Source organism: Eptesicus fuscus, chromosome 15 (assembly GCF_027574615.1).
Source record: "Eptesicus fuscus isolate TK198812 chromosome 15, DD_ASM_mEF_20220401, whole genome shotgun sequence".
NCBI lineage: Eukaryota > Metazoa > Chordata > Mammalia > Chiroptera > Vespertilionidae > Eptesicus > Eptesicus fuscus.
In genome coordinates this window covers 22,617,374-22,627,004 of record NC_072487.1, presented here as the reverse complement: position 1 = coordinate 22,627,004, position 9,631 = coordinate 22,617,374, and the positions used below count along the sequence as shown (strand labels likewise).

The window sequence follows — 9,631 nt, the reverse complement described above, 5'->3', positions numbered from 1 at the left end:
ACAGAGATTTACGTGGCTTCATTAATCATACTTCCTTTAGAAATAAAATTTTCTGCTTTGGAGCCTTTGAACGTTGGCATCCACATACAATATATTCTCTTAAAGTCACCTCTGAATAAAGACCTCTGTTGCAGTAATGCCCCAGCTTGTAGGTGATAACATGGTGAAAACAGAACCTCCCTTCAGAGAATGGAAGAGTCGGGTATGATGAGGATCCCAGTTGCAGGTATCCTGGGCCAGGAACCCAGGGAGAGAAAAAAAAAAAAAAAAAAACTGGGAAGGAAAAAATAAATAAAAAAGGCCCTTGTCTTTGACGAACAATAACAAGCAGTGCCATCTAGTGGCAATTTCTGTTTCTCTTCAGTCCAATTGACAGTGACCTCCCTGCCTAGCTCTCTGCTCATTATCAAACAAGATGGAAAATAGAGTCCCCTTTCTGCTGGCAACATGACCCGAAATGGCAGAGCTTAGGGGAAGACACGGTGAGTGAAAGCTGCTGCCCACCAGAGGCTGACGCCAAGGCGTGTTGTGTGCTTTTCCCCTTTGGTTGACTTTCGAATGCTGGGAAGTCCACACAAGTAACAGAGCGAAGATTGTGTTTCTGGGAAAAGACAGGAGGGAGGGGAGCGCTACCATCGTCATCGGGACTCACCAGATATACGTCACCTTATCTAACCCTCGTGTCCTCCCTGTGTGGCTAATGAACCAAAGCCTAAAGAGGTCAAGTCCAAAGTCAAGCTGTCAAAAGCGACAGAGTTGGAATTTGAATCCGGTCTGTTAGGGCAACCTTTCTCTCTGGTTCAGCTTTTGTGGGAATTTTCCTCTGCCCGTTACCTCTTTGGAAGGCCCATGTTTCCAGGCCTTGCCACAGATCTTCAGCCTTTCAGGGCGGCGTGACTGAGGTAAGTAACAATACCTGGGAACAGGTAGGGCCACAGTGTCTCATGCTGCTGTTGGCTGAGCCACAGAGAGGAGAAACAGCTCACACATCATCTCCCAGTGCTCAGACCCTGCGAATGACGCTGCAGCAGCTGTCAGTGGGTAAGTGCTCTTTCTGCAAAGTCACCACCACCTGCCACTCCTGGGGACACTACTGCTCCAATGAGCTGGACGTGTGACCTCCCACCCCCACAACGGGGCCTGCAGCAACACGCCGCCCATCCCTTCTGCCCAGCATTGCTCCCTGAGAGGGAGCCCCATCCATTCAGATTCAGTACTAACACATCATTTTCTACGCATTAGTATATTTTTATTGCACAACGAACAGACTTAAACTACAGTCTTTACAATGAGGGGATGGATAGATGTTGATTTTTAAGAAATAAAGTATTCATTATTAATTTACTTTAGGCTGCTTAGTTTATGACCTGGTCAGAAAAATAAATGATCATTTCTTTTATTTATGAAAACTCACTGAGATATGGATATAAATATACTTGAATATAAACTCTCTTCAGTTCAACAGGTTAATGCTGGAGATTAAGTAGTTACTCTGCTCTACTAGATTGAAGAGAGCAAGAAAGAAGCATTCCGCTAAAGCCATAAGCTTATAAAGCAAGCAGGTATACTTCTGAATTGTTAATGCAGCTACTCAATTACAGTCACATAGGTAGTTTTGTGTGTTTTTTTTTGCTTGAGCAAACATTAATAGACCACTGCGGCGATACCAATCTGGGGGACATAAGGTAACAGGTTATACAGAGAATTAAGACTTCGCTTGCTCTTTTAGTTGACTCGCCCAAAAAAAAGAAAAAAGAAAAGCAGGCTACCTGACTTGTCAATGAGCAAACAATTTCACTATTTGCATGAACAAATGCAGGGGATAACAATGTCATTGACTAATGACAAGTGTAGCTGTCAAAGCCATGTGATCAAAATAAGGATTCAGTTAGCACTCTAACATTTCAGCATTAATGTTAAAAAGCTGTCAGGAATCTGGTTTGTGAATGGCTTACCTTTGCCCTGAAATGCTTTATACCTGAAATTTTAGAGAGGCAGTTTTGAAAGATTCTATCAGAGTCACTCTGATTTTTCATTTGCATGTATTGGCTTTGGTATAACATGTAGACAATGTGAATGGACACAATGGAGTCTGTTGAGATATTTGTGAAATGCCTTTTAAAAGGTTAACAGCAGAAATTGTCTGAAAGTTAATGTAATTAAAATTATAATTCATTTCTTCTGATAATTGTTCTAACACTTCTGAACACCAACTTGATATCGAGTTGGTTTTAGAACAAAAATTCAATATATTTTAACATCAGCAGGAAGACAGATAGGACATCCAATGTCAACAAACGTTTAGTCGACGGACACAACCTTTGATTTATATGACTCTTGGTCATGGTCACCACGTGAAGGGGGAGTAAACCAGGATAGCAACCTTGGATAAGGACCTGGTCATTCGGTGAGTTCTGACTTGTGCTATCCCTGGTTTAGATCCACTCTACCACATCTTTAACTTCTGGAACCCATGGCGGGGAACCCTTTTCCTAATAGAAATCTCACTCTAGTGCCTCTACCAATGGAGGCTGGGTGGAGCTGAGGACAATATGCGGACACTATGGAGTAATAGAAATAAATATTATTTGTTGCATCTCTGCTAGATGCCAGTGTTGTATTTTCATTATGTACCTCTAGACGAGGTGTTCTTTGTTTACTTGCATATTATTCTTTTAATTTTTTGCTTTAACTCTCCCCTCCTGTTTTCTCTGAGTGCTTAGATAACTTGCCCAAGTTCAAGTGGGTTTCTGTGAGCCAAGTCAGATGAGTTTTCACTCTCTCCTGGCCACGCTGGGAGAGCAGTCATCCGGGGCGAGAAGAACCCCTTTGGCAAAGACAGAGGAGAGAGAAGATGAAGGGCTCCCTTTGTTCAAGCAGTTGCTCTGTCCCAAGCTCCAGGCTGTGTCCAAATTAATTATCATATTCTGACATCTTCCTAAGGGGCTCTGCTGCAGGACACAGCAGCAGCTAAGATATAAAGAGCAGGAATCCGTTCTGGCTGCCACGTCTTCTGTCACATAGACGTTAGTTTGAGAGAAGAAAGGTAACATTTGGAAAGAAATGGGGGATGAGATATAGAGTGTGTCCTGGTCATCTTTAATAACCTAGTTCCAATTATTTTTATATTTCTTTATTGATTTTTTTTTTTTTTTTTTTGAGAGAGAGGAAGGGAGAAGGAAAGAGAGAGAAAAACGTCAATCATCGATTGGCTGCCTCCCACACACCCCCCCACCAGGGATCAAGCCAGCAACCTGAACATGTGCCCTGACCTGGAATCTAACTGGCGACCTCTTGGTACATGAGATGATACTCAACCAACTGAGCCACACCAATTATTTCTGAAGTTCCCTTGAACACATATCTGGGTACATGTCTCTCTCTAACTCAGGACATGTTATATTTCTGTCACTTGCAAACACTGAATTCTGATTGACACGATTTTCTTCCTCAAATGATCAATTCTTTGCATTTTAAGTCTCCTTATAAATTATAAAAAACCTTGGATGGGCTATTCTGTAAGCTGATTTTAAGTAAAGAACAACTGCAATTCAATGTTCTTCTTAGAAGTACTATTAGCACCAGCCAGATAAAAAGGCCTTGCAGTCTTGAGGCAAAGCCCACAATAGGCCCTTTGCATAAGGGGAGGCAGAATTTGGGGGGACTGTGGCAGGGAGGGGATGAGGGAATAAGCCAAGGGAAGAAGAGACGCAGAGTAAAAAATGATCCTGAAAGCCAGTCTTGGAGAAAACAAGAAATATGTCCTTTTTACTTTATGATATTCTGAGGCTGACCTTTTAGGGCCGTAGGCAAACAGAAACTGTTTTGTTTTTTGGACGAGGGCGGGGGGGGCAATCTATATTTCAGTTTTTCTAGAATACTATTTCTAGGAATTCACTGACTCCGAAAGAACTTAGTAGATTCTGTGTCTACCCTCTGCACATATATTTTTATTTAAAATTGCTTTTAGCATTCCATAAATAACGAACACAAGTTTTTGCTAGGCCATCCACGAAACAGGGGCAAGAGGCATTAAAATGGAAATTCTCGTGATCCCTTATTTAGAACATGGCGGGCAATAATGTCAGAGCAGTAAACCTCATTATAACACACTTATATTTTACATTTTCGGGCTATATTGTTCATGTGTTTAAGTCCTGGAGAAAGGGCCATTAAAGCCATGTTACTCACATTAATTCAACATTTAGCCATTTATAATACAAACCCCAGTCTTTTGGAAAATGTCATTTTAAAAGTTTCACCATATATGGACGTAATTTATTGCCCGAGCCCTATTGTCTACTTAGAATATGCCCTTTATCAGGCCCAAATGCCCACTTCAGAGAATTTCGTTTTGAGCAACAACTGGCTTCTTACATTATCCAATGATGCAGGAAAGTGAAATTACAGCCAGTTCATATCATAGAAACAAAATGTTTCCTGCAATTACTGATAAGGGACAGTTCATTTTCTCTCTGTCATCCTGGAAAAAAACCCTCCCAACAACAATTCATGCCTGGTTAAACAGGATTTCCACACGGACTGCTGACATCTTTCCAAATAATTCAGGGTTGTTATTACTGTACAGCCCTGGCAGGGCTCAAAAGCAAGCAGGCCTGACGAGTCGCTCAAAGCAGGGCGTAAGTAGCTGTAATTAATAATAATTACATGCCCACTGCACTCCAGTTTTATCATATTATCCGTCCATGCAGATAAAAAAAAAAAAAAAAACACCAAACACACAACACGCTCGCCACCGGATGAGCGCATTCAGAGGGCCACTCCGTGTATGTCATCTCTCTAGAATCTGAAATATTTGTAGCGGCTTCTCTTTCATTGATTTTCATTATTCTATGTCTCGCTGCAAAATGCTGCTTGCATGGACTACAACCGGGGACCGGCGTTGTCCTCTTCCAAAAGCCTCCTCCCCTCCTGCCGTGACTCGGATTCGAACCGAGGTTGCTGCGGCCACAACGCAGAGTACTAACCACTATACGATCACGGCGAGCCACAGGACAGCTGAGCACTGGGCTTCCCTGAAGGGCTATGGCCATATTATAATTTGTGGAAACACTGCCATCTATTGCCTAAAGATGTACATTTTCTTGATATTGGGAAAGAGGATCACCGGTTCAGAAAGCTCTAATTATTCCGAGGAACGATAACAAAGTGGCTGGACACTGAAACCGACGTGGTCTTCTTGGCTGACTGGCGAAGCTGTTTTAGGTCGGATTCGCGAGAATTACTGTCCAGGAAATGGCAATCGAGGTAATAAGACCGAGAGAAGCGAGTCTGTTGACTCACGCTTCCTACTTTTAACCAATAATGAATACAGATCTCCCACCCCCCAACCGCCACCACCAAGTATGCCGCACGGAGTGACATATGACTCTGAGCCTCTTTTGTGGTTTCTCCACCACGAGCCTTATTTCCATGTCTCAGGCAGCATGGCCATAAAAAAACATGGCATGCACAAAATGGCCTGAGGACTGGGGAGAATGAGAAAGCTTGTTTCTCCTATTAGAAGAAGTCAGAGTAAGGAAGCCCGAACTGAGAAGAGGCCCCTTTTCAAACCCACTGATACCTAAAGCTACCCCCCCCCCCGTCCTCCCAAATATGTAGGTCTTAAAGCCACAAGAAGAAATCATGCCAGTAACATTAGCAACCCACCACACAAAGAAACGAGCATTCCATACTGAATACATTTCAAGGGGAAATGTTTAATACATTTCCTTGTTCTAAAAATTAGTCTGTGAAAAGTTATTCCCAGGGTTGAATGGCTTAAAAGAAAAGATACAGAAAATATATTTCTAATCAATGAATTCTTCTCGGGTGTCTCCTTTAAGCCTTCTGAACAGGGAGGATCTGGGCGTAGTTGGGGCTAGCTGGCACTGTATGTGGGGTGGCAAGACCCCCATCCATCTGTTGAGTGGGTGCCAGCAGCTCCAGTACTTCTGGAAGGAAGTCTAAAAGTTTCAGACACAAATGGCCACTCATTCCCTCCCCTCTAATTCTCTATAGTCCCTTCTGTCTTCCTTCAAACTCTCACAAATCCGCTTTCCTTCCACAGTCACATAGAACATTGTTCTGAGTGCCCGAGCCCTAGAGATTCTGTGTGGGAACCAAGGCAGAGCTCTCTCTGGCCTGAACAGGAATGCAGGTGAATCCGGTAAGAATCACTCTGTGGCAAGGGGACAGCCACATCTCTTGGCTGGCGAGCAGTTTCCTAAAGTGGCATCATTTGCGTGCCACGTTCATGATTTTTGCTATGGGCACATACCAACTGCATAAAAAGGAAAATATGTTTTAGTCAGCTCACACAGCATGAATTATGGAAACAGACATTCTGGATTCTAATTTTGGCTTTGTTATGTATTAACTGGGGGGAACTTGGGCTGCTTATTTAACCTCTGTGCCTCAGTTTTCTCATCTGTAAAGTGGAGACAGTAGAACCTACTTCATAGATTGTATGAGGATTGAATAGGTCAGTGGTCGGCAAACTCATTAGTCAACAGAGGGGCAAACCGAGGCTCGCGAGCCGCATGTGGCTCGTGAGCCGCGGTTTGCCGACCACTGGAATAGGTTATTCCATGCCAAAAACTTAAAGTAGGCCTGTCACATAGTAAGCACTGTTAAATATTAGTTATATTATTTTATTTAAATGTATTTTTGAAGGAAATTTTATAATAATCTATATGTGTGTGTTTTTTTAAAAACACAGTATCTCATTCCATAAAGAGAGAGCACAATAAAATAAAATCTGAAAACAAAACAACGGAATTAAAAGCTAGCCTGTACTCTGAGTCCAAGTTCTACTCTCCGTTCAAAGGAAAGTGAGTGACAGTAGGAGAGTTCTTAAAGACATAGTAGCCTCTGAGCAGGGCTTCTTCTCTGCTCATCTGAATGATGGAAGAGATCTGAAAAGGAAATAGCTTTCTCTGCACAAGATTCAATACTACGAAATGCCACAATCATTACACCCCCTGCAGAGCCTCCCACTCCGTATCTGTCAGGCTAGGTTATGCTACGTCGCGATGCTGACGTCTTAGTAGCTGAGAGTAAGGAAGCCTTTCCCCCTCCTTGTTCTCCGCACCCATTGCAGGGCCTGTGCTGTGTCTCCTCATGCAGGAACCCAGGGTAAGGAAACTGCCATCATGAACATGGCTCATTGCTTTGTAAATATAAAGAGAGCCCTGGAGTATCCAGAACCAGCAACTAAAGACTCTTCTCACAACTCACTGGCTAGAACTGATCACTTAGCTCGACCTGCTACCAAAGTACTGGCAAGGGCACTGGGCCTTATACCAAGAAGGCAGCGCTGGAAAACTCAGGGGAACAGCACTAATGGCTTCCAGCAATCCCACTCATGGGAAACCAGTGGAGAAGCGTGGAGATATACATCTGGGAGGCTATATGCCTAACAGCAGACATGACCAGGGACAAACACTCTGACCATTGGAGAGAGGTCCAGCCCTCGAGGAGGTCAGCACATCAGCTTTTCTTTAGCATCTCCATGGGCTTCTCTAGTAGATAATGGTAGGCACCATGTGGATAGACTCTGGAATATTCTTGACTACTGAACTGCAATGGACTTTTGAACAATTACCAGGCTCTTTTGCCCATTCACTGTCTTCTTGGGGATATCCTATCTAATAAAAGAGTAATATGCAAATTAACCATCACTCCACTACACCCACCAGCCACGCCCACCAACCAATCAGAGCGAGTATGCAAATTAAGCCCAACCAAGATGGCTGTGGCCACAGAGCAAGCAGGAGGGAGGCTTGGGTTTCCCTGGTGATAGAGGAAGCCAAGCTTTCCACATACCCTGGTGGACCCAGGCCTCCACTCAAGGGTACAAAGTTTCAATTATAGAAGATACATAAATTCCAACAGAAATGGCGGCAGCCATGGAGCGAGCAGGAGGCTTGGCTCCGCTCCAGGCTACAAAGTTTCAATTATAGAAGATAAATAAAGCCCAGATACCAGGGTCTCCACTTGGGTCACTGGGGGGCATGGCCAGTCTGAAAACCACCACAGGCCCCTCACCCAGTCTGCCCCAAGGGAACCCCCATGCCCCAAGGGAACCCCCACTCTGATCTGGGACACCCTTCAGGGCAAACCAGCTGGCCCCCCACCCATGCAGCAGGCCTCTATCCTATCTAATAAAAGAGTAATATGCAGATTGACCATCACTCCAACACACAAGATGGTTGCCCCCATGTGGTCAAAGATCCTGCCCCCATGTGAACACAAGATGGCTGCCACAAGATGGCCAGGAAGGGAGGGAAGTTGAGAGGGACCAGGCCTGCAAGGGAGGGCAGTTGTGGGCGATCAGGCCAGCAGGGGAGGGCAGTTGGGAGGGACCAGGCCTGCAAGGGAGGGCAGTTAGGGGTGAGCAGGCCTGCAGGGGAGGGCAGTTAGGGGCAATCAGGCTGGCAGGCTGGCAGGGGTGTGGTTAGTGGGTGATCAGGCTGGCAGGAAGAAGCAGTTAGGGGCAATCAGGAAGGCAGGCAGGCGAGCATTTGGGAGCCAACAGTCCTGGATTGTGAGAGGGATGTCTGATTTCCCGTTTAGGCTCGATCCCACCAGGATCAGGCCCAAACGGGCAGTCGGACATCCCCCGAGGGGTCCCAGATTGGAGAGGGTGCAGGCTGGGCTGAGGGACACCCCACCCCCAGTGCACGAATTTCGTGCACTGGGCCTCTAGTATATTAATATTCCTTCCACAAGCACCAATGACCTATGACCCACTTCAAAGGGAAAAAGTGATAAAATCAAAACATGCCTTTTATGGAACAGACTGATGAATCTCAGAGGCAAGATGGGTGTGGGGGTGTGGGGAAAGATTAAACAGGGAACTTATATGCATACTAGAGGCCCGGTGCACAAATTTGTGCATGGGTGGGGTCCGGCTGGCCCTGCCCCAATGGAGGCCCATCGGGATGGGGCCAGCTGGGAGGAGGGGCTGTGGGAGGGCTCCAGGGTGTGTCTGGCATTTTTCACTCAGTCCCGATCAGCCGGACCCCAGCAGCAAGCTAACCTACCGGTCAGAGCATCTGCCCCCTGGTGGTCAGTGAACATCATAGCGAGCGGTTGAGTGGCCTTAGCATATCATTAGCATATTATGCTTTGATTGGTTGAACAGATGACTGGTCGACCAGACACTTATCATATTACGCTTTTATGATGTAGGATATGCATAGCCCATGGACACAGACAATAGTGTAGTGAAGGCCTGGGAGGGGTGGGTGTGGGGTGAAGGGGTCAATGGGAAAAAAATGGGGGGGACATCTGTAATATTTTCAATAATAAAGACAAACTTTTTTAAAAACATGCCTTCTAATGGCATTTCCATCTTCATTTTAATCTACTATATGATTGTGTTTTTTTACTTTACTATGTCAACACTGAGGTTATTATCCCTCTCCTACTACTTTATTCATCACTCACAAATAGTTGTTGGGGACCTAATATAATCCATCCATTTTTCTGGCTCTTAACCTTTTGCACTCGGATGTCGAGTGTGACTCGACACGGTTAGCATTAAAATAAAGGAATCGAGAAAAAAGCAAGCGAGTGCAAAGGGTTAAGAATTTAACAGAGAACAAGAGAGACATGTATCACGATT

The 9,631-nt window shown here is 44.8% G+C and overlaps 1 non-coding gene across 1 annotated transcript; it reads right to left on the bottom strand.

The window, feature by feature from the left end:
- Window positions 1-4,933: 4,933 nt before the first annotated feature.
- On the bottom strand, window positions 4,934-5,005 carry TRNAH-GUG (transfer RNA histidin (anticodon GUG)). Its single transcript has one exon. It is a non-coding gene; the product is annotated as a tRNA-His (tRNA).
- Between the last annotated feature and the right edge of the window lie 4,626 nt (window positions 5,006-9,631).